Genomic DNA, 27309 nt, shown 5'->3' on the forward strand with positions numbered 1-27309 from the left:
AAGACTAGGGTTCAGACCACGCAACCGTGCTGGCGAGGTCTGTCAGTGTCCGGCTTGAGAGAGGCTGCTATTGATCACGACAGAAACATCACTAGGCACAGGGAATCGCAAAGTGATAAGTTGATGTCCGTAAGTATACAGGCGCTGACCACAAGGCAGCCTGCGTATGTACCACCGAATCCTGTGGGTAAGGCAAGTGTAATAACATGTTTTTCTTGTAACAGACCGGGACACTTTGCACGAGAATGTAGAACAAAGAATGTACAAAGGTCTTTTCAACCCCCTAGACAACAACACAACACACGACATTGGGAGCAGGGTCCACAGAGGCGGAGTTTTGAGCCACATACAGGGGAAACAAAAAGATATCCCCCAAACAGAGACTGGCATGCCTCTGGTAGTTTCCAGCTAACTCCCTCACAAGTAGTTGCTGCCAGCGGGATTCTGGGAGGTCAGCATACCCAATAGGGGTGTGGCCATACCTGTAATCTGCAGCCAGTTAAGTTGATTGCCAGTCTTGGAAGCGAACCAGAGATTGCAATCAATGTGGCTGGTAAAACTTTAAACTTTCTTGTAGACACAGGGGCGGCCAAGTCAGTGATAAATTCGACAGTGGGCATGAGAACCACTGGTAGGACAATTCCAGCCATGGGAGTAACAGGAGTAGTCCAGCACTACCCTGTTAGCAAACCAGCCGAGATTACAATAGGGCCTTTGTATACCAAGCATTCCTTTTTGCTGGCTGCATCGGCACCAACTAATCTCCTGGGGAGAGACTTACTATGTAAAATGGGTTGCGTCATTTATTGTACCCCTGAAGGTGTATTCTTGGACATTCCTGAGAATCACGCTCAGGAAGTACGAGACATGTTAGACTCCCCATCAAAATTAATGTCACATTCCATTATGACAAATAGGAATCCATCCCAAGTAGAAGAGATGATATCTCAGATACCAGAGTCACTTTGGACAAAAGATGGACAGGACACTGGATTAATGGCAAACGTAGCTCCAGTAGTTGTGCAAGTAAAAGATGGTAGGATAGCTCCAAAAATCCCACAGTATCCTCTGAAGCCAGAGGTGGAGCTAGGAGTTTTTCCCGTAATAGAGCGCTTGCTACAACAGGGCATTCTAGTAAGAACGTCCAGCACCGCAAATAGTCCCATCTTCCCTGTTAAAAAGAGTGGGGGGAGGGGTTACAGGCTAGTGCAGGATCTAAGGGGGATTAACAAAATAGTTGAGAGTCAGTTCCCCGTAGTGCCTAATCCAGCTGTCATCCTAATGCAAATTCCTCCCACTGCCAAATTTTTCACTGTTATTGACCTCTGCTCCGCTTTCTTTTCGGTACCTCTGCACCCTGACAGCCAATATTTGTTTGCATTCACATACAGAGGAGTCCAATACACGTGGACTCGGTTACCCCAAGGTTTCATAGATAGTCCAAGTATATTTTCTCAGGCTTTGTATGATTGTTTACAGTCTTTCCAACCAGACAGTGGATCAGTATTGATACAGTATGTGGACGATTTATTACTGTGTTCAGATTCACTGGAAGCATCTCTGAAGGATACGAAACAGCTCCTGTTTCATCTTTCAGACACAGGTCACAAGGTTTCCAAAGACAAGTTGCAATTATGCCAAGCTAAGGTAAAATATTTGGGACACTGTCTAACACAAGGACTGAGACACCTGACCGCTGATAGAATCCAAGCCATTAGAGACATGACACTGCCACAAACCCAGCAACAGATCAGGACGTTTTTAGGAATGTGTGGGTATTGCCGTAATTGGATCCCAGGGTTTTCCATATTGGCGCTACCTTTGCAGGAAATGGTCTCTTCAAACAAACCTGATCGGATTTCGCATACAGACGAATCTGAAACAGCATTTGAGAGACTCAAACAGTGCCTAACGCAGGCACCAGCACTAGGTATGCCAGACTATGGGAAACCCTTTGAACTATACGGAACAGAAAGTGCTGGGTGCGCAGCAGGTGTACTAACACAAAAACACGGTGATGCCAGCAGGCCAATTGCATACTACAGCGCCCAGCTAGATACGGTAGCGCGATCCCTCCCCACATGCTTGCGTAGCGTTGCGGCGATAGCATTGCTAGTAACGAAAAGCGAAGATGTCGTGCTAGGCCACAACCTCACAATCCATACACCGCATGCGGTATCTGCCTTATTGAATTCTGCCCAAACCAGACACGTCTCATCTGCAAGGTTTACAAGATGGGAATTGGCATTAATGGCCCCCGTAAACATCACCATAAGGAGATGCAGCGCATTAAATCCTGCAACATTTCTCCCAGGTGTGCCTGGTCAGACACAAAGGGTGGAAGGTGAGAGTGATGGGGAAGGAGGATTTAATGCAAAGGAAGATACACATGATTGTATGGAATATTTGACCCAAAATTTTACCGCAAGGCCTGACATCAGTGACAATCCACTGGAAGATGCAGAACTCACGTTCTACACGGATGGTAGTTGTCACAGACAGTCAGACTCGGGAGACTTGTGTACTGGATACGCAGTCGTAGATGACCAAGACACCATAGAAGCGGAACCGCTAGGCCCACCTCACTCAGCCCAGGTTGCTGAACTGGTCGCCCTAACCAGAGCATGTGAATTGGCTAAGGGTAAGTCAGCCAATATCTACACCGATTCCAGATACGCGTTCGGGGTAGTCCATGATTTCGGAGCCCTATGGCGGCTCAGAAATTTCATGACGGCAGCTGGTACACCGATAGCGCATGCAGCTCACATAAAAAGGCTTCTAACAGCGATACAGGAACCCGACAGAGTGGCTGTTATCAAATGTAAAGCACATACATATAGCCAAGACCCAGTATCCCTTGGTAACAGCCGAGCAGACGAAGCCGCAAAGCTTGCAGCTGCTACCCCCACACGGACAGACACCACACAGTTGATGGTATTTAATACCATCAACACACAGAAGTTGTGTGAGATGCAGAATCTGTGTTCCACACAGGAAAGAGCAGTCTGGAAGGCAAAGGGATATGGCCAGGAGTCCTCAGGGCTCTGGACGGATGGACATGGTAAACCAGTGGCCCCCAGGGCATACCTTCCATGTCTGGCTGAAGCAGCTCACGGGCTGACTCATCTAGGCAAGGAGGGGATGTGCAAATTGGTAAGAGCATACTGGTGCGCCCCAGGATTCTCCTCTCATGCGAGTAAAAGAGCAATGTCATGCCTTACCTGTCTGAGAAAGAATATTGGAAAAGCAATACCTACAGAACCATCCCATATCCCACCTGCCGGCGGCCCTTTCCAGGTAATACAAATTGACTTCATTCAATTACCCCCATGTCGAAATTTGAAATATGTACTTGTCTGTATAGATGTTTTCTCGAATTGGGTCGAGGCTTTTCCAGCAGCTACAAATACCGCTATGTTTACAGCTAAGAAAATTGTGCAGGAATTTGTATGTAGATATGGTATCCCTAGAATCATTGAAAGTGATAGGGGTACCCATTTTACAGGTGATGTCTTTCAAGGAATGTGTAAATTGATGGGTATTGATAGTAAGCTACACACTCCGTACCGTCCACAGGCGAGTGCGAAGGTCGAAAGAGTGAACAGCACTATTAAAAATAAATTGAGTAAAGTAATGGCAGAGACAGGATTGACGTGGCCAGAAGCTTTACCCATTGTTTTGTATAGCATCAGAACCACTCCCAGGTCCCCTCTTAATCTGTCTCCTTTTGAAATCTTGTTTGGTCGACAACCGCATGTCATGATTAACCCTCAGGATGATTTGAAATGTAACAATGAAGTAACTGTAAAGTACTTGATTAACATGAGTAAACAGTTGAGGAATCAAAATGATAATCTGAAGTTGGTGATTCCTGATTTACCAGATAGTAATTGTCATGACATTGAACCTGGGGATTATGTAATGATACGAAATTTTCTACGCTCAGGTTGTCTTATTGATAGATGGGAAGGACCATACCAGGTCTTATTGACTAGCACCACAGCATTGAAGGTTGCTGAGAGAGAGACTTGGGTCCATTCATCCCACTGCAAAAAGGTTGCTGATCCAGAGAAGTCCCGCGATAAGGAACAGACGGTAGAGGTTGTATCACTGGAGTGTCTGTTCCAGGAGGATTGAGGCGGCACCTGAGCCTTGAAAATCGAAAGCAGCTGTCGACTCCCTTCTCCCTTTTATTGTTTTTCTCCACTTCCCAGCCCCTCTCCCTTAAAATTTCTTTTTCCCCCTCCTCATTCTTCTCTATTTCCTCCTCAAAGATGGACTTGCCCCAAGAGACTGTGATCCGGATTTTGATGTTAACCATGATGTTGACCAGAGCAGTCTGTTCCGGCGAGAGTACCATAGAGGTCGAAAGAGGTTCTGGAATGGGTTCCGATTATGATGATGGAGGCGTAGTTTTCCAAGATCAACCAAACCAACAAGCAAAGGCGAGTATCAGAAAACGATCCGATAGAAGAAATTGTGATGGATTGTTAGCTGAAGAAAATTGTATCTGTAGGCTCTGTGATAATCTGGTTGAAGATGGATGCATAAAGAAATGCCAATCTAGTTTTAATATCCATATAGACCGGCATCCATTGAGTGACTATCACTCCTTAGTGGGTAACGTGTTAAACCAAACAGATTGTTGGGTATGCTCTCAAGTACCTCAGGGTCACAGCAAATCAGGGCTAGTACCATTTCCTTTAACGTTAGGGGAGGTACTTGAGCTAAGTGGTGGGAGACCGGTGGACCGGAGGTTTAATATCTCCAGCCCTCCTAGTTTGAAGCTCCACCAATACCATGTGGATAGGTCCCTCTTATGTTTTAACATCTCCAATCCCAGAAAACCGGGAAATTGGGAAGTGTCATGGAGCAACCTTACCATGACCTTTTCACACAGAGCAGATAGAATGCCTACAGATACAGAGCTCGTACGCCACATAGCCAGTAGAGGAAAATCTTTCCGGTATCGATATACCTTAGGAAATAGGATTACTAGAGTTGGAGAGGTATCACCAGGATACTGTGCACATATCGTACAAACCGATACGTGCATTAAGCAGTTGGAAGAATTAGGGTCAGGAGATTTCACCTGGAAGGTTTGTAACATGGTCATGTCCTTCTCCGTCCCATATGTTCTCCCCGATGATGCATATTTCATATGCGGGAGAAAGGCGTACAAGTGGCTTGCCCCAAACTCTGAAGGATTGTGTTATATTGGAAAAGTATTGCCTGAAGTGATGACTGTTACACATGACAAAATGAAGGACATACACCGTGGTGCCCAAGCTCCTTATACTCACACTCATTACGAGCACCGAGTTAAAAGACAACTGTCAGAAAGGCTAGAGCATCCGGCCTCTGATCTTATCCATGAATCCACCGGGATTCAGGTTCTGGTAGCGTTAGATTTCACTCGTACCGCTCGAGGAGTGATGAATTATAAATACATTTCCGCACTCGCCAATTTGTTAGATAATATCACTGAAATGTATGATGACACGTTTAGATACACTGGAAGAGAACTTCAAGCTTACAAAACAGAACTAGTTCAGCATAGGATGGTTCTTAATTATCTTACAGCAGTAACAGGCGGATATTGTGTTACATTGGCAACACAGTACGGCATAAAGTGTTGCACGTATATCACAAATAGCACCGAGGATCCGGTAGAGGTCATAGACCAAAAGATGGACGATATTCTCCAATTGAAGTGGGAATTTCGTCGAAAACACAATCTCACCCTTGCTGCTGTAGGTAATGAGCTGACTGGTTGGGTGTCATGGTTGAACCCGCGAAATTGGTTCTCCGGTTTAGGAGAGTGGGCTCAAGGAGTCATAATGGATGTTGGAAAGTTTCTACTATGTATCTTGGGTGTCGTTATATCGATTGGATTGATATTTAGATGCGGGCAGGCTTTAATGAGGTGCAAACAAAGTACAAAAGTGATGAGCTTGACGAGTGAGGAAACTGTAATTAACCTGGATTTGATTTATGACCCAATGATAGAAACCAGAATGTGATGAAAAATGCGATTATGCGGTCCGTTTCTTTCACCTGTTTTTCTGCTTTTCTCCCAGATACAAAGACCCCCTTGGACGAGGAAGCTGACGAGACGAGATGTATACAGACAACGGATTGACCAAAGAAGAAGATTTGACAACTTTAAATATGGACACTTGATGAACTTTGCCATAGATCCCCAGTTTCCCTAGTATCTTTAAACTCACGCTAGCCCAACATTTTTGTAAATCTGATGGCTCAGACAAAGCTATTTGCTCATGCCTAAGGAGCAATACAGCGCAAAGAAGACGACTCTCAACAGATACCGAAAACAACTTCGACGACAGATGTACATTTCCCTGACATAGAATATCATTGCATTTTTCGTAAGTGTTCTTTATCTTCATCTCTACAACCCTCAGGTAACGACACACATAGACGATAGGGAATACAGGCACAGATATCAGCAACCACATACCTCCCCCATTCATGTATCATCAACTAAAATGTGCATCCCCATTTTGTTACAACCACAGCCGAAATGAGCTCGGTAAAGTTTGACAGCCCATCCACAGACCTGTACCACAGGATAAGAAGGAATTCAAATGTATACTTCGCAATACCTCGAAGCTTGATTTACCACACGTACGGCACGATGATACATGACCCTCCAAACATGGACTCATACACACATGCTTCTGCTTTCTCACTAGGTCATACCCTCTTCACACCTTCTCCTCTCTCCTCCCCTACCCAACCATGGAAATCAATTAACCCCTGACTTACATTTTTCTCCTTAAATGTTTTGTGGCAGTTATTATTGACTGCCAAAGGGTGGACTGTCAAAGTCAGAAAAATGTCTCAATGCACGTTGCCATATTTGCACCGCACACTGGTCCGCGCTGCGCGTGCATGCGCTCTCCCGTGGATTCGCATACCCGCAATAACGTGCACTCGCAGGCGCGGTATGCGTATTTACGGTAGAGTTTATGTAGTCGTAGCGTGCGACTCATTCGTTACAAATGTTCACAATTAATGTAGTTTATAGATCATGGTCCCTTTGATAGATTCTGAAAGTTTGGTTAAAATACAATGTCCCAGAGCTGAGGAATCCCTCTTTATATCGTACAAAGGGTCTAACAGGAATCACACAGCAGTGTTTGGTACCCATCGGAAGAGTATTTAATTAGCAATATTCCGGTGTTGGTTTGGAGCGTATTAATCGCTCGTGCGAATAGTTATGGACATAAGAAGTTTATGTCCATTTCTATTAATTACACATACTCAGGTATGCGGCGGGAAACCCAGTTTCCCACCCACCTGAGCTGTTGGAAATCGTCACAGCCCACCTGTATGAATCACCCTATGACCTTTTGTTATGATACAGGGCCGAATTCCTTCGGCCAATGGACAATGGGATTGTAGGACCAGGAGATTGCATTGTGTGTGGGGCATAAATAGGCAGGCCGACCACATCCAGCTCTGACTCTCTCATCAACGGTTATCTGCTGATAGCCGGGAGCTGGATATCGAGGCGCAGGCGATCATACCCTTTGTGCGTAAGTTTCTCTCCGTAATCATTGTCTTTCTGTGAGCCAATTTCTCTCATCTCATCTCTCTCTCTCTCTCTCTCTCTCTCTCTCTGTTCTGTTCTCTCATATCTCCCCTAGACTAGGCTAGTATTGTATTGTATTAGATAGTATTGTATTGTATTGCATTTAGGTCAGTGTAGTATTGTCTTTTTGTATTTATTGTTTAGTTCTGTGGTTAGGAAGTCTCTGTTATATTGTAGTGTATCATTTGTACTGTTATCCCCTTTTTACAAGTATATTAGATATAATACAGTTAATAGGCTTTGGAACCTAAACCAGTATCTGTGCATTTTCTATAGTGATAAGTGTTCACTTGAGCGTCGGTGACGCTCAAGCAGCTTTGTAGTTAGTCAGGTTACACAAGGTTGCACTTACACCCTGTACTCACATTAAGGTATTCAGTGTATTTCATTGGTATAAGGTTTTATCATAAAGGTATAGTGTTGTGAGCGTCTGCATCGCTGGTGACCTCCTCGTGGTCTCGAGCGTAAGCTACGCCATAGCGAATCATTACCCTAGACATAACCAATAACGTGTCCTGTGATCCCTGGGCCGTGAGCGAACGTGACACTTGAGCGTCTCGCCTACGGCTGAGCGATCGTTACGCAACTAGCGTACCATTACGGTACTTCTTCAGTAAACAGCGTACAGTGTTCTTAGCTTCATAAAGGGTTGTTTATACGACAAAGGAATTTAGCATTGTCACAACTTTGACCCACTGCTTGGATGACATCACCATATGCAAATCCATCTGCGGCAGGCCTTCCCCCAGGAATGCTTGCACTAGTTGTTGCATTTGGTTTGTTGTTTGGGGGTGCTTCAGTATTAGGCAGCTTTCTGCCCTGCCATGTTCATCTGAAAATATATGTTCTCCCTGCAGTTGTTGTCCCCAGATGAGAGTTCCCTTGTGCTGCCTCAGTTGAATCTCCTTTACTTGACAGAGATGTGCTTGAGCAGCGGCCCTCCCCAGCCCTATTCCAAATCATACTTATTTTGCATAGGAGATACCATGGTCATGAAGATTTTTCTCCCAGGGTGAGGTTCATTCATTGCATTTTGGGTATGCTGACCCCTGTGATTTCCCCAAATGTGGGAAACTCAACTGCATTATTTGTGGTAGTGGGGGACTGTGTTTGTGCTTTCCTCTGGTCAGCTCTAGTAAAAGTCAGATTTCTTTGTCTCACATTTTCCTCTAGCCTTGTTCTTCTTTCGAGAGTTCCCTTGTGCTGCCTTTGTTGGATCTCCTTCACTTTACAGGGGGGTACCCGAGCAGCGACCCTCCCCAGCTCTAGCCCAACTCCTACTTACCTGCCAGGTGAGATACTATGATCATTAAGGTGCTTCTCCCAGGGCAAGGCTCACCCATTGTACTCTGGGTGTGCTGCTCCTGCGATTTCCCCAAATGTGGGAAACTTGACTGCATAATTTGTGTTTCCCCTCGTCGGCTCTCGTATAATTCAGATCTCTTTGTCTCAGGTCTCTCTCCAGCCTAGTTTGCTGTCTGTTTCCACTTCTCTTTTCTTCAGCCGCTCCCTTCTATACCCTTGTGCACTATCCTGACTTCTCCTCCCGTCTGCTTACTTTGTGCCTTCCAATGCACAATGCAAACTACAGGTAGTGCTGCAGGGCCCACACCCTTTTACTTGCCTTACAGAGCAGCTCTGGAGCTGTTACAGTGCCCAGCTGCTGCAAGAAATCAGCTTGAATGCTTCAGGGGCTGGGGCATAGCCAACATCAGCCCCACACCGAAGGAGGGTGGAGGTGTTTAATGCAAACTAGGGGTCAGTCAAGCGCCGCAAAAGGCCACCATGCCCTGCACGCCCCTTTTCTGTTTTCATATGCAGATGAGGGTTGAAGCCAACTTTGACCCACTGCTTGGATGACATCACCATATGCAAATCCATCTGCGGCAGGCCTTCCCCCAGGAATGCTTGCACTAGTTGTTGCATTTGGTTTGTTGTTTGGGGGTGCTTCAGTATTAGGCAGCCTTCTGCTGCACCCTGCTTTGGTGTGGGGCTCATGTTGGCCATGCCCCATCCCCTGAAGCTTTCAAGCAGATTTCTTGCAGCAGCTGGGCACTGTAACAGCTCAAGAGCTGCTCTGTAAGGCAAGTAAAAGGGTGTGGGCCCTGCAGCACTACCTGTAGTTTGCATTGTGCATTGGAAGGCACAAAGTAAGCAGACGGGAGGAGAAGTCAGGATAGTGCACAAGGGTATAGAAGGGAGCGGCTGAAGAAAAGAGAAGTGGAAACAGACAGCAAACTAGGCTGGAGAGAGATCTGAGACAAAGAGATCTGAATTATACGATAGCCGACCAGGGGAAACACAAATTATGCAGTCAAGTTTCCCACATTTGGGGAAATCGCAGGGGCAGCACACCCAGAGTGCAATGGGTGAGCCTTGCCCTGGGAGAAGCACCTTCATGATCATAGTATCTCACCTGGCAGGTAAGTATGAGTTGGGCTAGAGCTGGGGAGGGTCGCTGCTCGGGCACCCCCCTGTTAAGTGAAGGAGATCCAACTGAGGCAGCACAAGGGAACTCTCAAAAGAAGAACAAGGCTAGAGGAAGATCTGAAACAAAGAAATCTGACTTTTACCAGAGCTGACCAGAAGAAAACACAAACACAGTCCCCCACTACCACAAATAAAGCAGTCGAGGTGAGGTTCATTCATTGCATTTTGGGTATGCTGACCCCTGTGATTTCCCCAAATGTGGGAAACTCGACTGCTTTATTTGTGGTAGTGGGGGACTGTGTTTGTGTTTTCTTCTGGTCAGCTCTGGTAAAAGTCAGATTTCTTTGTTTCAGATCTTCCTCTAGCCTTGTTCTTCTTTTGAGAGTTCCCTTGTGCTGCCTCAGTTGGATCTCCTTCACTTAACAGGGGGGTGCCCGAGCAGCGACCCTCCCCAGCTCTAGCCCAACTCCTACTTACCTGCCAGGTGAGATACTATGATCATGAAGGTGCTTCTCCCAGGGCAAGGCTCACCCATTGCACTCTGGGTGTGCAGCCCCTGCGATTTCCCCAAATGTGGGAAACTTGACTGCATAATTTGTGTTTCCCCTGGTCGGCTCTCGTATAATTCAGATCTCTTTGTCTCAGATCTCTCTCCAGCCTAGTTTGCTGTCTGTTTCCACTTCTCTTTTCTTCAGCCGCTCCCTTCTATACCCTTGTGCACTATCCTGACTTCTCCTCCCGTCTGCTTACTTTGTGCCTTCCAATGCACAATGCAAACTACAGGTAGTGCTGCAGGGCCCACACCCTTTTACTTGCCTTACAGAGCAGCTCTGGAGCTGTTACAGTGCCCAGCTGCTGCAAGAAATCTGCTTGAATGCTTCAGGGGATGGGACATGGCCAACATGAGCCCCACACCAAAGGAGGGTGGAGCAGAAGGCTGACTAATACTGAAGCACCCCCAAACAACAAACCAAATGCAACAACTAGTGCAAGCATTCCTGGGGGAAGGCCTGCCGCAGATGGATTTGCATATGGTGATGTCATCCAAGCAGTGGGTCAAAGTTGGCTTCAACCCTCGTCTGCATATGAAAACAGAAAAGGGGCGTGCAGGGCATGGTGGCCTTTTGCGGCGCTTGACCGACCCCTAGTTTGCATTAAACACCTCCACCCTCCTTCGGTGTGGGGCTCATGTTGGCTATGCCCCAGCCCCTGAAGCATTCAAGCTGATTTCTTGCAGCAGCTGTGCACTTTAACAGCTCCAGAGCTGCTCTGTAAGGCAAGTAAAAGGGTGTGGGCCCTGCAGCACTACCTGTAGTTTGCATTGTGCATTGGAAGGCACAAAGTAAGCAGACGGGAGGAGAAGTCAGGATAGTGCACAAGGGTATAGAAGGGAGCGGCTGAAGAAAAGAGAAGTGGAAACAGACAGCAAACTAGGCTGGAGAGAGACCTGAGACAAAGAGATCTGAATTATACGAGAGCCGACCAGGGGAAACACAAATTATGCAGTCAAGTTTCCCACATTTGGGGAAATCGCAGGAGCAGCACACCCAGAGTGCAATGGGTGAGCCTTGCCCTGGGAGAAGCACCTTCATGATCATAGTATCTCACCTGGCAGGTAAGTAGGAGTTGGGCTAGAGCTGGGGAGGGTCGCTGCTCGGGTACCCCCCTGTCAAGTGAAGGAGATCCAACTGAGGCAGCACAAGGGAACTCTCGAAAGAAGAACAAGGCAAGAGGAAAATCTGAGACAAAGAAATCTGACTTTTACCAGAGCTGACCAGAGGAAAGCACAAACACAGTCCCCCACTACCACAAATAATGCAGTTGAGTTTCCCACATTTGGGGAAATCACAGGGGTCAGCATACCCAAAATGCAATGAATGAACCTCACCCTGTGAGAACAATCTTCATGACCATGGTATCTCCTATGCAAAATAAGTATGATTTGGAATAGGGCTGGGGAGGGCCGCTGCTCATGCACATCTCTGTCAAGTAAAGGAGATTCAACTGAGGCAGCACAAGGGAACTCTCATCTGGGGACAACAACTGCAGGGAGAACACATATTTTCAGATGAACATGGGAGGGCAGAAGGCTGCCTAATACTGAAGCACCCCCAAACAACAAACCAAATGCAACAACTAGTGCAAGCATTCCTGGGGGAAGTTCTGCAGAAGACGGATTTGCATACGGTGATGTCATACAAGCAGTGGGTCAAAGTTGGCTTCAACCCTCATCTGCATATGAAAAGAGAAAAGGGGCGTGCAGGGCATGGCGGCCTTTTGCGGTGCTTGGATGACCCCTAGTTCGCATTAAACACCTCCACCCTCCTTTGGTGTGGGGCTCATGTTGGCCATGCCCCATCCCCTGAAGCATTCAAGCAGATTTCTTGCAGCAGCTGGGCACTGTAACAGCTCCAGAGCTGCTCTGTAAGGCAAGTAAAAGGGTGTGGGCCCTGCAGCACTAACTGTAGTTTGCATTGTGCATTGGAAGGCACAAAGTAAGCAGACGGGAGGAGAAGTCAGGATAGTGCACAAGGGTATAGAAGGGAGCGGCTGAAGAAAAGAGAAGTGGAAACAGACAGCAAACTAGGCTGGAGAGAGACCTGAGACAAAGAGATCTGAATTATACGAGAGCCGACCAGGGGAAACACAAATTATGCAGTCAAGTTTCCCACATTTGGGGAAATCGCAGGGGCAGCACACCCAGAGTGCAATGGGTGAGCCTTGCCCTGGGAGAAGCACCTTCATGATCATAGTATCTCACCTGGCAGGTAAGTAGGAGTTGGGCTAGAGCTGGGGAGGGTCTCTGCTCGGGCACCCCCCTGTCAAGTGAAGGAGATCCAACTGAGGCAGCACAAGGGAACTCTCAAAAGAAGAACAAGGCTCTGAAACAAAGAAATCTGACTTTTACCAGAGCTGACCAGAGGAAAACACAAACACAGTCCCCCACTACCACAAATAAAGCAGTCGAGTTTCCCACATTTGGGGAAATCACAGGGGTCAGCATACCCAGAATGCAATGAATGAACCTCACCCTGGGAGAATAATCTTCATGACCATGGTATCTCCTATGCAAAATAAGTATGATTTGGGATAGAGCTGGGGAGGGCCGCTGCTCAGGCACATCTCTGTCAAGTTAAGGAGATTCAACTGAGGCAGTACAAGGGAACTCTCATCTAGGGACAACAACTGCAGGGAGAACACATATTTTCAGATGAACATGGGAGGGCAGACGGCTGCCTAATACTGAAGCACCCCCAAACAACAAACCAAATGCAACAACTAGTGCAAGCATTCCTGGGGGAAGGCCTGCCGCAGATGGATTTGCATATGGTGATGTCATCCAAGCAGTGGGTCAAAGTTGGCTTCAACCCTCGTCTGCATATGAAAACAGAAAAGGGGCGTGCAGGGCATGGTGGCCTTTTGCTGCGCTTGTCTGACCCCTAGTTTGCATTAAACACCTCCACCCTTCTTCGGTGTGGGGCTCATGTTGGCTATGCCCCAGCCCCTGAAGCATTCAAGCTGATTTCTTGCAGCAGCTTGGCACTGCAACAGCTCCAGAGCTGCTCTGTAAGGCAAGTAAAAGGGTGTGGGCCCTGCAGCACTACCTGTAGTTTGCATTGTGCATTGGAAGGCACAAAGTAAGCAGACGGGAGGAGAAGTCAGGATAGTGCACAAGGGTATAGAAGGGAGCGGCTGAAGAAAAGAGAAGTGGAAACAGACAGCAAACTAGGCTGGAGAGAGACCTGAGACAAAGAGATCTGAATTATACGAGAGCCGACCAGGGGAAACACAAATTATGCAGTCAAGTTTCCCACATTTGGGGAAATCGCAGGAGCAGCACACCCAGAGTACAATGGGTGAGCCTTGCCCTGGGAGAAGCACCTTCATGATCATAGTATCTCACCTGGCAGGTAAGTAGGAGTTGGGCTAGAGCTGGGGAGGGTCGCTGCTCGGGTACCCCCCTGTAAAGTGAAGGAGATCCAACTGAGGCAGCACAAGGGAACTCTCGAAAGAAGAACAAGGCTAAAGGAAAATCTGAGACAAAGAAATCTGACTTTTACCAGAGCTGACCAGAGGAAAGCACAAACACAGTCTCCCACTACCACAAATAATGCAGTCAAGTTTCCCACATTTGGGGAAATCACAGGGGTCAGCATACCCAAAATGCAATGAATGAACCTCACCCTGGGAGAAAAATCTTCATGACCATGGTATCTCCTATGCAAAATAAGTATGATTTGGAATAGGGCTGGGGAGGGCCGCTGCTCATGCACATCTCTGTCAAGTAAAGGAGATTCAACTGAGGCAGCACAAGGGAACTCTCATCTTGGGACAACAACTGCAGGGAGAACATATATTTTCAGATGAACATGGGAGGGCAGAAGGCTGCCTAATACTGAAGCACCCCCAAACAACAAACCAAATGCAACAACTAGTGCAAGCATTCCTGGGGGAAGGCCTGCCGCAGATGGATTTGCATATGGTGATGTCATCCAAGCAGTGGGTCAAAGTTGGCTTCAACCCTCGTCTGCATATGAAAAGAGAAAAGGGGCGTGCAGGGCATGGTGGCCTTTTGCGGCGCTTGGCTGACCCCTAGTTTGCATTAAACACCTCCACCCTCCTTTGGTGTGGGGCTCATGTTGGCTATGCCCCAGCCCCTGAAGCATTCAAGCTGATTTCTTGCAGCAGCTGGGCACTGTAACTGCTCCAGAGCTACTCTGTAAGGCAAGTAAAAGGGTGTGGGCCCTGCAGCACTACCTGTAGTTCGCATTGTGCGTTGGAAGGCACGAAGTAAGCAGACGGGAGAAGTCAGGATAGTGCGCAAGGGCATAGAAGGGAGCGGCTCAAGAAAAGAGAAGTGGAAACAGACAGCAAACTAGGCTGGAGAGAGACCTGAGACAAAGAGATCTGAATTATACGAGAGCCGACGAGGGGAAACACAAATTATGCAGTCACGTTTCCCACATTTGGGGAAATCGCAGGAGCAGCACACCCAGAGTGCAATGGTTGAGCCTTGCCCTGGGAGAAGCACATTCATGATCATAGTATCTCACCTGGCAGGTAAGTAGGAGTTGGGCTAGAGCTGGGGAGGGTCGCTGCTCGGGTTCCCCCCTGTGAAGTGAAGGAGATCCAACTGAGGCAGCACCAGGGAACTCTCGAAAGAAGAACAAGGCTAGAGGAAGATCTGAGACAAAGAAATCTGACTTTTACCAGAGCTGACCAGAGGAAAGCACAAACACAGTCTCCCACTACCACAAATAATGCAGTCAAGTTTCCCACATTTGGGGAAATCACAGGGGTCAGCATACCCAAAATGCAATGAATGAACCTCACCCTGGGAGAAAAATCTTCATGACCATGGTATCTCCTATGCAAAATAAGTATGATTTGGAATAGGGCTGGGGAGGGCCGCTGCTCATGCACATCTCTGTCAAGTAAAGGAGATTCAACTGAGGCAGCACAAGGGAACTCTCATCTTGGGACAACAACTGCAGGGAGAACATATATTTTCAGATGAACATGGGAGGGCAGAGGACTGCCTAATACTGAAGCACCCCCAAACAACAAACCAAATGCAACAACTAGTGCAAGCATTCCTGGGGGAAGGCCTGCCGCAGATGGATTTGCATATGGTGATGTCATCCAAGCAGTGGGTCAAAGTTGGCTTCAACCCTCGTCTGCATATGAAAAGAGAAAAGGGGCGTGCAGGGCATGGTGGCCTTTTGCGGCGCTTGGCTGACCCCTAGTTTGCATTAAACACCTCCACCCTCCTTTGGTGTGGGGCTCATGTTGGCTATGCCCCAGCCCCTGAAGCATTCAAGCTGATTTCTTGCAGCAGCTGGGCACTGTAACAGCTCCAGAGCTGCTCTGTAAGGCAAGTAAAAGGGTGTGGGCCCTGCAGCACTACCTGTAGTTTGCATTGTGCGTTGGAAGGCACAAAGTAAGCAGACAGGAGGAGAAGTCAGGATAGTGCGCAAGGGCATAGAAGTAAGCGGCTCAAGAAAAGAGAAGTGGAAACAGACAGCAAACTAGGCTGGAGAGAGACCTGAGACAAAGAGATCTGAATTATACGAGAGCCGACCAGGGGAAACACAAATTATACAGTCAAGTTTCCCACATTTGGGGAAATCGCAGGAGCAGCACACCCAGAGTGCAATGGGTTAGCCTTGCCCTGGGAGAAGCACCTTCATGATCATAGTATCTCACCTGGCAGGTAAGTAGGAGTTGGGCTAGAGCTGGGGAGGGTCGCTGCTAGGGTACCCCCCTGTAAAGTGAAGGAGATCCAATTAAGGCAGCACAAGGGAACTCTCGAAAGAAGAACAAGGCTAGAGGAAAATCTGAGACAAAGAAATCTGACTTTTACCAGAGCTGACCAGAGGAAAGCACAAACACAGTCCCCCACTACCACAAATAATGCAGTTGAGTTTCCCACATTTGGGGAAATCACAGGGGTCAGCATACCCAAAATGCAATGAATGAACCTCACCCTGGGAGAAAAATCTTCATGACCATGGTATCTCCTATGCAAAATAAGTATGATTTGGAATAGGGCTGGGGAGGGCCGCTGCTCATGCACATCTCTGTCAAGTAAAGGAGATTTAACTGAGGCAGCACAAGGGAACTCTCATCTGGGGACAACAACTGCAGGGAGAACACATATTTTCAGATGAACATGGGAGGGCAGAAGGCTGCCTAATACTGAAGCACCCCCAAACAACAAACCAAATGCAACAACTAGTGCAAGCATTCCTGGGGGAAGTTCTGCAGAAGACGGATTTGCATACGGTGATGTCATCCAAGCAGTGGGTCAAAGTTGGCTTCAACCCTCATCTGCATATGAAAAGAGAAAAGGGGCGTGCAGGGCATGGCGGCCTTTTGCGGTGCTTGGATGACCCCTAGTTCGCATTAAACACCTCCACCCTCCTTTGGTGTGGGGCTCATGTTGGCCATGCCCCATCCCCTGGAGCATTCAAGCTGATTTCTTGCAGCAGCTGGGCACTGTAACAGCTCCAGAGCTGCTCTGTAAGGCAAGTAAAAGGGTGTGGGCCCTGCAGCACTACCTGTAGTTTGCATTGTGCATTGGAAGGCACAAAGTAAGCAGACGGGAGGAGAAGTCAGGATAGTGCACAAGGGTATAGAAGGGAGCGGCTGAAGAAAAGAGAAGTGGAAACAGACAGCAAACTAGGCTGGAGAGAGACCTGAGACAAAGAGATCTGAATTATACGAGAGCCGACCAAGGGAAACACAAATTATGCAGTCAAGTTTCCCACATTTGGGGAAATCGCAGGGGCAGCACACCCAGAGTGCAATGGGTGAGCCTTGCCCTGGGAGAAGCACCTTCATGATCATAGTATCTCACCTGGCAGGTAAGTAGGAGTTGGGCTAGAGCAGGGGAGGGTCGCTGTTCGGGCACCCCCCTGTCAAGTGAAAGAGATCCAACTGAGGCAGCACAAGGGAACTCTCGAAAGAAGAACAAGGCTAGAGGAAGATCTGAGACAAAGAAATCTGACTTTTTCCAGAGCTGGCCAGAGGAAAGCACAAACACAGTCCCCCACTACCACAAATAATGCAGTCGAGTTTCCCACATTTGGGGAAATCACAGGGGTCAGCATACCCAGAATGCAATGAATGAACCTCACCCTGGGAGAACAATCTTCATGACCATGGTATCGCCTATGCAAAATAAGTATGATTTGGGATAGGGCTGGGGAGGGCCGCTGCTCAGGCACATCTCTGTCAAGTAAAGGAGATTCAACTGAGGCAGCACAAGGGAACTCTCATCTGGGGACAACAACTGCAGGGAGAACACATATTTTCAGATGAACATGTGAGGGCAGAAGGCTGCCTAATACTGAAGCACCCCCAAACAACAAACCAAATGCAACAACTAGTGCAAGCATTCCTGGGGGAAGGCCTGCAGCAGATGGATTTGCATATGGTGATGTCATCCAAGCAGTGGGTCAAAGTTGGCTTCAACCCTCGTCTGCATATGAAAAGAGAAAAGGGGCGTGCAGGGCATGGCGGCCTTTTGCAGCGCTTGGATGACCCCTAGTTTGCATTACACACCTCCTCCCTCCTTCGGTGTGGGGCTCATGTTGGCTATGCCCCAGCCCCTGAAGCATTAAAGCTGATTTCTTGCAGCAGCTGGGCACTGTAACTGCTCCAGAGCTACTCTGTAAGGCAAGTAAAAGGGTGTGGGCCCTGCAGCACTACCTGTAGTTCGCATTGTGCGTTGGAAGGCACGAAGTAAGCAGACGGGAGAAGTCAGGATAGTGCGCAAGGGCATAGAAGGGAGCGGCTCAAGAAAAGAGAAGTGGAAACAGACAGCAAACTAGGCTGGAGAGAGACCTGAGACAAAGAGATCTGAATTATACGAGAGCCGACGAGGGGAAACACAAATTATGCAGTCAAGTTTCCCACATTTGGGGAAATCGCAGGAGCAGCACACCCAGAGTGCAATGGTTGAGCCTTGCCCTGGGAGAAGCACCTTCATGATCATAGTATCTCACCTGGCAGGTAAGTAGGAGTTGGGCTAGAGCTGGGGAGGGTCGCTGCTCGGGTTCCCCCCTGTGAAGTGAAGGAGATCCAACTGAAGCAGCACCAGGGAACTCTCGAAAGAAGAACAAGGCTAGAGGAAGATCTGAGACAAAGAAATCTGACTTTTACCAGAGCTGACCAGAGGAAAGCACAAACACAGTCCCCCACTACCACAAATAATGCAGTCGAGTTTCCCACATTTGGGAAAATCACAGGGGTCAGCATACCCAGAATGCAATGAATGAACCTAACCCTGGGAGAACAATCTTCATGACCATGGTATCTCCTATGCAAAATAAGTATGATTTGGGATAGGGCTGGTGAGGGCCGCTGCTCAGGCACATCTCTGTCAAGTAAAGGAGATTCAACTGAGGCAGCACAAGGGAACTCTCATCTGGGGACAACAACTGCAGGGAGACCACATCTTTTCAGATGAACATGGGAGGGCGGAAGGCTGCCTAATACTGAAGCACCATCAAATATCAAACCATGGCCCTCATTCCGAGTTGATCGCTCGCAAGGCGATTTTAGCAGAGTTACACACGCTAAGCCGCCGCCTACTGGGAGTGAATCTTAGCTTCTTAAAATTGCGACCGATGTATTCGCAATATTGCGATTACAAACTACTTAGCAGTTTCAGAGTAGCTTCAGACTTACTCTGCATCTGCGATCAGTTCAGTGCTTGTCGTTCCTGGTTTGACGTCACAAACACTCCCAGAGTTCGCCCAGACACTCCCCCGTTTCTCCGGCCACTCCTGCGTTTTTTCCGGAAACTGTAGCGTTTTTTCCCACACGCCCATAAAACGGCCTGTTTCCGCCCAGTAACACCCATTTCCTGTCAATCACATTACGATCGCCGGAGCGAAGAAAAATCCGTGAGTAAAAATACTTTCTTCATTGTAAAATTACTTGGCGCAGTCGCAGTGCGAATATTGCGCATGCGTACTAAGCAGAATTTCACTGCGATGCGATGAAATTTACAGAGCGAACGACTCGGAATGAGGGCCCATATGCAACAACTAGTACAAGCACTCCTGGGGGAAGGTCTGCAGCAGACGGATTTGCATACGGTGATGTAAATCCAAGCAGTGGGCCAAAGTTGACTGGAACCCTCATCTGCATATGAAAAGAGAAAAGGGGCATGCAGGGCATGGCGGCCTTTTGCAGTGCTTGGATGACCCCTAGTTCGCATTAAACACCCCCACCCTCCTTTGGTGTGGGGCTCATGTTGGCCATGCCCCATCCCCTGATGCATTCAAGCTGATTTCTTGCAGCAGCTGGGCACTGTAACAGCTCCAGAGCTGTTCTGTAAGGCAAGTAAAAGTGTGTGGGCCCTGCAGCACCACCTGTTGTTCGCATTGTGCGTTGGAAGGCACAAATTAAGCAGACGGGAGGAGAAGTCAGGATAGTGCGCAAGGGCATTCTTTTCTCTTAGTCCGGGGGCAAGGCTTCAAAATGGGGTCTGCAACGGAGGAGACACAGGGGGCGTGGTCACAGCAGCTTTTCTCTACAGTCTGCACCAGCAGGAGCCTACACCATTTTTTATGATCACGCTGAACTGCAGTGCGACTGCAATTACAGCATGGTCAAGAAGGGAGGCGTCATGCTGGGTGGCCATGCCCTGTCACTGTGCAGGAGCCAGCACCGCTCACACACTAGTCCCCGGGTGCAGCCCCCAACCCCCGGGACACCCGGAGCAACAAAATGTAGATTCAGGCAACCAGGCCACGCCCCTACCTATGAAACCATGCCTCCTTTTTACCATTGCGCTGTTTATCTGCGCGCACTGCATTACAATCTCCCTCGCCACCTCTCTGGGTGTCACCAGTGATAGTGACACCTCTGCCATGCTTGTAGCAGCTGGTCCTAAGATCTACGCCTCAAGCCCTGAGTGTTTGCCCTTGTTACTTGTTGATCATCATAGCGAAGCAGATGCTTACAGAAAACTGCAGGGGCTTAGATTGAAAATAAAAACAATTGATGGGTATAAGGTAGAGAGGAGTGGGTTCGGTTCTCCGAGAACCGAATTCCCCACGAACTCCACGTGGTTTACATTGGTCCGAGGCAGGCTCGGTTGTTCCTGCCTGACTCGGAAAACCTGAACAAGGGAAAATGTCATCATCCCGCTGTCAGATTCTCGTGAGATTCGGATTCCATATAAAGAGCTGCGCGTTGCTGCCATTTTTACTCGTGCATTGAAGAGAGAGCGGAGAGGACGTGGCTATGTTCTCTCAGTGGAAATCTCAATATCAGTGCTCAGTATCAGTGGTTACTTATTGCTGCTCAGTAATACTAGTAGTGTGTCTCTCCTGCTCAGTGTCAGTTCTCAGTAGTATCCTCATCAGTGCTCAGTATCACTGCTCATTGTCTTGTGCTGCATTGTGGTGCTCAGCATACTACAGTACATTACTAATAGTCCAGTGCTGCATCTTGCTGCTCAGTGTCAGTTCTAGTATCCTCATCAGTGCTCACTATCACTGCTCATTGCATTGTGGTGTTCTGTATACTACAGTAACATAGTAATATAGTATATATAGAGGAGCGGGTTCGGTTCTCCGAGAACCGAATTCCCGACGAACTCCACGTGGTTTACACTGGTCCGAGGCAGGCTCGGTTGTTCCTGCCTGACTCGGAAAACCTGAACAAGGGAAAATGTCATCATCCCGCTGTCGGATTCTCGCGAGATTCGGATTCCATATAAAGAGCTGCGCGTTGCCGCCATTTTTACTCGTGCATTGAAGAGAGAGCGGAGAGGACGTGGCTATGTTCTCTCAGTGGAAATCTCAATATCAGTGCTCAGTATCAGTGGTTACTTATTGCTGCTCAGTAATACTAGTAGTGTGTCTCTCCTGCTCAGTGTCAGTTCTCAGTAGTATCCTCATCAGTGCTCAGTATCACTGCTCATTGTCTTGTGCTGCATTGTGGTGCTCAGCATACTACAGTACATTACTAATAGTCCAGTGCTGCATCTTGCTGCTCAGTGTCAGTTCTAGTATCCTCATCAGTGCTCACTATCACTGCTCATTACATTGTGGTGTTCTGTATACTACAGTAACATAGTAATATAGTAACATATGGTAACATAGTTTTTGAGGTTGAATAGAGGCAAATTGCCCATCGTGTTCAACCTGTTTTAAGTTGTGATGATTCTACATACTTGCTGAATAATGTTTTATGACTAGTTAGCTACTATAACTCATGTTACCCCCGGATTAACCATGTTGATATTTTAAGTATTATAACCTTGGATAGCTTTTTCATTCAGAAATGTATCCATTCCTTTTTTAAATCCTATTACAGAGTCCGCCATTACCACCTTCCCTGGCAGGGAATTCCACATCCTGATTGCCCTAACAGTGAAGATCATAGTATCTCACCTGGCAGGTAAGTAGGAGTTGGGCTAGAGCTGTGGAGGATTGCTGCTCGGGCACCCCCTGTCAAGTGAAGGAGATCCAACTGAGGCAGCACAAGGGAACTCTCGAAAGAAGAACAAGGCTAGAGGAAGATCTGAGACAAAGAAATCTGACTTTTACCAGAGCTGACCAGAGGAAAGCACAAACACAGTCCCCCACTACCACAAATAATGCAGTCGAGTTTCCCACATTTGGGGAAATCACAGGGGTCAGCATACCCAGAGTGCAATGAATGAACCTCACCCTGGGAGAACAATCTTCATGACCATGGTATCTCCTATGCAAAATAAGTATGATTTGGGATAGGGCTGGGGAGGGCCGCTGCTCAGGCACATCTCTGTCAAGTAAAGGAGATTCAACTGAGGCAGCACAAGGGAACTCTCATCTGGGGACAATGACTGCAGGGAGAACACATATTTTCAGATGAACATGGGAGGGCAGAAGGCTGCCTAATACTGAAGCACCCCCAAACAACAAACCAAATGCAACTACTAGTGCAAGCATTCCTGGGGGAAGGCCTGCAGCAGACGGATTTGCATATGGTGATGTCATCCAAGCAGTGGGTCAAAGTTGGCTTCAACCCTCGTCTGCATATGAAAATAAAAAAGGGGTGTGCAGGGCATGGCTGCCTTTTGCGGCGCTTGGATGACCCCTAGTTCGCATTAAACACCTCCACCCTCCTTCGGTGTGGGGCTCATGTTGGCTATGCCCCAGCCCCTGAAGCATTCAAGCTGATTTCTTGCAGCAGCTGGGCACTGTAACAGCTCCAGAGCTGCTCTGTAAAGCAAGTAAAAGGGTGTGGGCCCTGCAGCACTACCTGTAGTTTGCATTGTGCGTTGGAAGGCACAAAGTAAGCAGACGGGGAAGTCAGGATAGTGCACAAGGGCATAGAAGGGAGCGGCTGAAGAAAAGAGAAGTGGAAACAGACAGCAAACTAGGCTGGAGAGAGACCTGAGACAAAGAGATCTGAATTATACGAGAGCCGACCAGGGGAAACACAAATTATGCAGTCAAGTTTCCCACATTTGGGGAAATCGCAGGGGCAGCACACCCAGAGTGCAATGGGTGAGCCTTGCCCTGGGAGAAGCACCTTCATGATCATAGTATCTCACCTGGCAGGTAAGTAGGAGTTGGGCTAGAGCTGGGGAGGGTCTCTGCTCGGGCACCCCCCTGTCAAGTGAAGGAGATCCAACTGAGGCAGCACAAGGGAACTCTCAAAAGAAGAACAAGGCTCTGAAACAAAGAAATCTGACTTTTACCAGAGCTGACCAGAGGAAAACACAAACACAGTCCCCCACTACCACAAATAAAGCAGTCGAGTTTCCCACATTTGGGGAAATCACAGGGGTCAGCATACCCAGAATGCAATGAATGAACCTCACCCTGGGAGAATAATCTTCATGACCATGGTATCTCCTATGCAAAATAAGTATGATTTGGGATAGAGCTGGGGAGGGCCGCTGCTCAGGCACATCTCTGTCAAGTTAAGGAGATTCAACTGAGGCAGCACAAGGGAACTCTCATCTAGGGACAACAACTGCAGGGAGAACACATATTTTCAGATGAACATGGGAGGGCAGAAGGCTGCCTAATACTGAAGCACCCCCAAACAACAAACCAAATGCAACAACTAGTGCAAGCATTCCTGGGGGAAGGCCTGCCGCAGATGGATTTGCATATGGTGATGTCATCCAAGCAGTGGGTCAAAGTTGGCTTCAACCCTAGTCTGCATATGAAAACAGAAAAGGGGCGTGCAGCGCATGGTGGCCTTTTGCTGCGCTTGTCTGACCCCTAGTTTGCATTAAACACCTCCACCCTCCTTCGGTGTGGGGCTCATGTTGGCTATGCCCCAGCCCCTGAAGCATTCAAGCTGATTTCTTGCAGCAGCTTGGCACTGCAACAGCTCCAGAGCTGCTCTGTAAGGCAAGTAAAAGGGTGTGGGCCCTGCAGCACTACCTGTAGTTTGCATTGTGCATTGGAAGGCACAAAGTAAGCAGACGGGAGGAGAAGTCAGGATAGTGCACAAGGGTATAGAAGGGAGCGGCTGAAGAAAAGAGAAGTGGAAACAGACAGCAAACTAGGCTGGAGAGAGACCTGAGACAAAGAGATCTGAATTATACGAGAGCCGACCAGGGGAAACACAAATTATGCAGTCAAGTTTCCCACATTTGGGGAAATCGCAGGAGCAGCACACCCAGAGTACAATGGGTGAGCCTTGCCCTGGGAGAAGCACCTTCATGATCATAGTATCTCACCTGGCAGGTAAGTAGGAGTTGGGCTAGAGCTGGGGAGGGTCGCTGCTCGGGCACCCCCCTGTAAAGTGAAGGAGATCCAACTGAGGCAGCACAAGGGAACTCTCGAAAGAAGAACAAGGCTAAAGGAAAATCTGAGACAAAGAAATCTGACTTTTACCAGAGCTGACCAGAGGAAAGCACAAACACAGTCTCCCACTACCACAAATAATGCAGTCAAGTTTCCCACATTTGGGGAAATCACAGGGGTCAGCATACCCAAAATGCAATGAATGAACCTCACCCTGGGAGAAAAATCTTCATGACCATGGTATCTCCTATGCAAAATAAGTATGATTTGGAATAGGGCTGGGGAGGGCCGCTGCTCATGCACATCTCTGTCAAGTAAAGGAGATTCAACTGAGGCAGCACAAGGGAACTCTCATCTTGGGACAACAACTGCAGGGAGAACATATATTTTCAGATGAACATGGGAGGGCAGAAGGCTGCCTAATACTGAAGCACCCCCAAACAACAAACCAAATGCAACAACTAGTGCAAGCATTCCTGGGGGAAGGCCTGCCGCAGAGGGATTTGCATATGGTGATGTCATCCAAGCAGTGGGTCAAAGTTGGCTTCAACCCTCGTCTGCATATGAAAAGAGAAAAGGGGCGTGCAGGGCATGGTGGCCTTTTGCGGCGCTTGGCTGACCCCTAGTTTGCATTAAACACCTCCACCCTCCTTTGGTGTGGGGCTCATGTTGGCTATGCCCCAGCCCCTGAAGCATTCAAGCTGATTTCTTGCAGCAGCTGGGCACTGTAACAGCTCCAGAGCTGCTCTGTAAGGCAAGTAAAAGGGTCTGGGCCCTGCAGCACTACCTGTAGATCGCATTGTGCGTTGGAAGGCACAAAGTAAGCAGACAGGAGGAGAAGTCAGGATAGTGCGCAAGGGCATAGAAGGGAGCGGCTCAAGAAAAGAGAAGTGGAAACAGACAGCAAACTAGGCTGGAGAGAGACCTGAGACAAAGAGATCTGAATTATACGAGAGCCGACCAGGGGAAACACAAATTATGCAGTCAAGTTTCCCACATTTGGGGAAATCGCAGGGGCAGCACACCCAGAGTGCAATGGGTGAGCCTTGCCCTGGGAGAAGCACCTTCATAATCATAGTATCTCACCTGGCAGGTAAGTAGGAGTTGGGCTAGAGCTGGGGAGGGTCGCTGTTCGGGCACCCCCCTGTCAAGTGAAAGAGATCCAACTGAGGTAGCACGAGGGAACTCTCGAAAGAAGAACAAGGCTAGAGGAAGATCTGAGACAAAGAAATCTGACTTTTTCCAGAGCTGACCAGAGGAAAGCACAAACACAGTCCCCCACTACCACAAATAATGCTGTCGAGTTTCCCACATTTGGGGAAATCACAGGGGTCAGCATACCCAGAATGCAATGAATGAACCTCACCTTGGGAGAACAATCTTCATGACCATGGTATCGCCTATGCAAAATAAGTATGATTTGGGATAGGGCTGGGGAGGGCCGCTGCTCAGGCACATCTCTGTCAAGTAAAGGAGATTCAACTGAGGCAGCACAAGGGAACTCTCATCTGGGGACAACAACTGCAGGGAGAACACATATTTTCTGATGAACATGTGAGGGCAGAAGGCTGCCTAATACTGAAGCACCCCCAAACAACAAACCAAATGCAACAACTAGTGCAAGCATTCCTGGGGGAAGGCCTGCAGCAGATGGATTTGCATATGGTGATGTCATCCAAGCAGTGGGTCAAAGTTGGCTTCAACCCTCGTCTGCATATGAAAAGAGAAAAGGGGCGTGCAGGGCATGGCGGCCTTTTGCAGCGCTTGGATGACCCCTAGTTCGCATTACACACCTCCACCCTCCTTCAGTGTGGGGCTCATGTTGGCTATGCCCCAGCCCCTGAAGCATTCAAGCTGATTTCTTGCAGCAGCTGGGCACTGTAACTGCTCCAGAGCTACTCTGTAAGGCAAGTAAAAGGGTGTGGACCCTGCAGCACTACCTGTAGTTCGCATTGTGCGTTGGAAGGCACGAAGTAAGCAGACGGGAGAAGTCAGGATAGTGCGCAAGGGCATAGAAGGGAGCGGCTCAAGAAAAGAGAAGTGGAAACAGACAGCAAACTAGGCTGGAGAGAGACCTGAGACAAAGAGATCTGAATTATACGAGAGCCGACGAGGGGAAACACAAATTATGCAGTCAAGTTTCCCACATTTTGGGGAAATCGCAGGAGCAGCACACCCAGAGTGCAATGGTTGAGCCTTGCCCTGGGAGAAGCACCTTCATGATCATAGTATCTCACCTGGCAGGTAAGTAGGAGTTGGGCTAGAGCTGGGGAGGGTCGCTGCTCGGGTTCCCCCCTGTGAAGTGAAGGAGATCCAACTGAGGCAGCACCAGGGAACTCTTGAAAGAAGAACAAGGCTAGAGGAAGATCTGAGACAAAGAAATCTGACTTTTACCAGAGCTGACCAGAGGAAAGCACAAACACAGTCTCCCACTACCACAAATAATGCAGTCAAGTTTCCCACATTTGGGGAAATCACAGGGGTCAGCATACCCAAAATGCAATGAATGAACCTCACCCTGGGAGAAAAATCTTCATGACCATGGTATCTCCTATGCAAAATAAGTATGATTTGGAATAGGGCTGGGGAGGGCCGCTGCTCATGCACATCTCTGTCAAGTAAAGGAGATTCAACTGAGGCAGCACAAGGGAACTCTCATCTTGGGACAACAACTGCAGGGAGAACATATATTTTCAGATGAACATGGGAGGGCAGGAGGCTGCCTAATACTGAAGCACCCCCAAACAACAAACCAAATGCAACAACTAGTGCAAGCATTCCTGGGGGAAGGCCTGCCGCAGATGGATTTGCATATGGTGATGTCATCCAAGCAGTGGGTCAAAGTTGGCTTCAACCCTCGTCTGCATATGAAAAGAGAAAAGGGGCGTGCAGGGCATGGTGGCCTTTTGCGGCGCTTGGCTGACCCCTAGTTTGCATTAAACACCTCCACCCTCCTTTGGTGTTGGGCTCATGTTGGCTATGCCCCAG

At 48.3% G+C, this 27309-nt stretch overlaps 23 non-coding genes and 4 pseudogenes across 23 annotated transcripts; 3 read left to right on the forward strand and 24 right to left on the reverse strand.

Moving 5' to 3' along the window:
• Positions 1–8579: 8579 nt before the first annotated feature.
• LOC135036222 (U1 spliceosomal RNA) lies at positions 8580–8743 on the forward strand. Its single transcript, XR_010231029.1, has one exon. It is a non-coding gene; the product is annotated as a U1 spliceosomal RNA (small nuclear RNA).
• A 152-nt stretch (positions 8744–8895) lies between these two features.
• On the forward strand, positions 8896–9031 carry LOC135036168 (U1 spliceosomal RNA; annotated as a pseudogene).
• Positions 9032–9886: 855 nt separating this feature from the next.
• On the reverse strand, positions 9887–10049 carry LOC135036090 (U1 spliceosomal RNA). The gene has a single exon (XR_010230926.1). It is a non-coding gene; the product is annotated as a U1 spliceosomal RNA (small nuclear RNA).
• Positions 10050–10517: 468 nt separating this feature from the next.
• Positions 10518–10680, forward strand: LOC135036131 (U1 spliceosomal RNA). The gene has a single exon (XR_010230965.1). It is a non-coding gene; the product is annotated as a U1 spliceosomal RNA (small nuclear RNA).
• Positions 10681–11508: 828 nt separating this feature from the next.
• LOC135036124 (U1 spliceosomal RNA) lies at positions 11509–11671 on the reverse strand. Its single transcript, XR_010230958.1, has one exon. It is a non-coding gene; the product is annotated as a U1 spliceosomal RNA (small nuclear RNA).
• A 152-nt stretch (positions 11672–11823) lies between these two features.
• Positions 11824–11987, reverse strand: LOC135036043 (U1 spliceosomal RNA). Its single transcript, XR_010230881.1, has one exon. It is a non-coding gene; the product is annotated as a U1 spliceosomal RNA (small nuclear RNA).
• Positions 11988–12661: 674 nt separating this feature from the next.
• LOC135036096 (U1 spliceosomal RNA) lies at positions 12662–12824 on the reverse strand. The gene has a single exon (XR_010230931.1). It is a non-coding gene; the product is annotated as a U1 spliceosomal RNA (small nuclear RNA).
• Positions 12825–12966: 142 nt separating this feature from the next.
• LOC135036059 (U1 spliceosomal RNA) lies at positions 12967–13130 on the reverse strand. The gene has a single exon (XR_010230896.1). It is a non-coding gene; the product is annotated as a U1 spliceosomal RNA (small nuclear RNA).
• Positions 13131–13804: 674 nt separating this feature from the next.
• LOC135036134 (U1 spliceosomal RNA) lies at positions 13805–13967 on the reverse strand. Its single transcript, XR_010230968.1, has one exon. It is a non-coding gene; the product is annotated as a U1 spliceosomal RNA (small nuclear RNA).
• A 152-nt stretch (positions 13968–14119) lies between these two features.
• LOC135036070 (U1 spliceosomal RNA) lies at positions 14120–14283 on the reverse strand. Its single transcript, XR_010230907.1, has one exon. It is a non-coding gene; the product is annotated as a U1 spliceosomal RNA (small nuclear RNA).
• A 698-nt stretch (positions 14284–14981) lies between these two features.
• Positions 14982–15117, reverse strand: LOC135036191 (U1 spliceosomal RNA; annotated as a pseudogene).
• Positions 15118–15269: 152 nt separating this feature from the next.
• Positions 15270–15433, reverse strand: LOC135036073 (U1 spliceosomal RNA). The gene has a single exon (XR_010230909.1). It is a non-coding gene; the product is annotated as a U1 spliceosomal RNA (small nuclear RNA).
• Positions 15434–16107: 674 nt separating this feature from the next.
• LOC135036148 (U1 spliceosomal RNA) lies at positions 16108–16270 on the reverse strand. Its single transcript, XR_010230981.1, has one exon. It is a non-coding gene; the product is annotated as a U1 spliceosomal RNA (small nuclear RNA).
• Positions 16271–16422: 152 nt separating this feature from the next.
• LOC135036223 (U1 spliceosomal RNA) lies at positions 16423–16586 on the reverse strand. Its single transcript, XR_010231030.1, has one exon. It is a non-coding gene; the product is annotated as a U1 spliceosomal RNA (small nuclear RNA).
• Positions 16587–17260: 674 nt separating this feature from the next.
• LOC135036127 (U1 spliceosomal RNA) lies at positions 17261–17423 on the reverse strand. The gene has a single exon (XR_010230961.1). It is a non-coding gene; the product is annotated as a U1 spliceosomal RNA (small nuclear RNA).
• A 152-nt stretch (positions 17424–17575) lies between these two features.
• Positions 17576–17739, reverse strand: LOC135036044 (U1 spliceosomal RNA). The gene has a single exon (XR_010230882.1). It is a non-coding gene; the product is annotated as a U1 spliceosomal RNA (small nuclear RNA).
• Positions 17740–18437: 698 nt separating this feature from the next.
• Positions 18438–18573, reverse strand: LOC135036162 (U1 spliceosomal RNA; annotated as a pseudogene).
• A 152-nt stretch (positions 18574–18725) lies between these two features.
• On the reverse strand, positions 18726–18889 carry LOC135036251 (U1 spliceosomal RNA). The gene has a single exon (XR_010231057.1). It is a non-coding gene; the product is annotated as a U1 spliceosomal RNA (small nuclear RNA).
• A 3240-nt stretch (positions 18890–22129) lies between these two features.
• Positions 22130–22293, reverse strand: LOC135036042 (U1 spliceosomal RNA). Its single transcript, XR_010230880.1, has one exon. It is a non-coding gene; the product is annotated as a U1 spliceosomal RNA (small nuclear RNA).
• A 670-nt stretch (positions 22294–22963) lies between these two features.
• On the reverse strand, positions 22964–23126 carry LOC135036097 (U1 spliceosomal RNA). Its single transcript, XR_010230932.1, has one exon. It is a non-coding gene; the product is annotated as a U1 spliceosomal RNA (small nuclear RNA).
• Positions 23127–23268: 142 nt separating this feature from the next.
• Positions 23269–23432, reverse strand: LOC135036061 (U1 spliceosomal RNA). Its single transcript, XR_010230898.1, has one exon. It is a non-coding gene; the product is annotated as a U1 spliceosomal RNA (small nuclear RNA).
• A 674-nt stretch (positions 23433–24106) lies between these two features.
• On the reverse strand, positions 24107–24269 carry LOC135036135 (U1 spliceosomal RNA). The gene has a single exon (XR_010230969.1). It is a non-coding gene; the product is annotated as a U1 spliceosomal RNA (small nuclear RNA).
• A 152-nt stretch (positions 24270–24421) lies between these two features.
• LOC135036074 (U1 spliceosomal RNA) lies at positions 24422–24585 on the reverse strand. The gene has a single exon (XR_010230910.1). It is a non-coding gene; the product is annotated as a U1 spliceosomal RNA (small nuclear RNA).
• Positions 24586–25259: 674 nt separating this feature from the next.
• LOC135036142 (U1 spliceosomal RNA) lies at positions 25260–25422 on the reverse strand. The gene has a single exon (XR_010230976.1). It is a non-coding gene; the product is annotated as a U1 spliceosomal RNA (small nuclear RNA).
• A 152-nt stretch (positions 25423–25574) lies between these two features.
• On the reverse strand, positions 25575–25738 carry LOC135036081 (U1 spliceosomal RNA). Its single transcript, XR_010230917.1, has one exon. It is a non-coding gene; the product is annotated as a U1 spliceosomal RNA (small nuclear RNA).
• A 698-nt stretch (positions 25739–26436) lies between these two features.
• Positions 26437–26573, reverse strand: LOC135036176 (U1 spliceosomal RNA; annotated as a pseudogene).
• Positions 26574–26725: 152 nt separating this feature from the next.
• Positions 26726–26889, reverse strand: LOC135036075 (U1 spliceosomal RNA). The gene has a single exon (XR_010230911.1). It is a non-coding gene; the product is annotated as a U1 spliceosomal RNA (small nuclear RNA).
• Positions 26890–27309: the final 420 nt, after the last annotated feature.

Source organism: Pseudophryne corroboree, unplaced genomic scaffold (assembly GCF_028390025.1).
Source record: "Pseudophryne corroboree isolate aPseCor3 unplaced genomic scaffold, aPseCor3.hap2 scaffold_630, whole genome shotgun sequence".
In the NCBI taxonomy this organism is placed as follows: Eukaryota; Metazoa; Chordata; class Amphibia; order Anura; family Myobatrachidae; genus Pseudophryne; species Pseudophryne corroboree.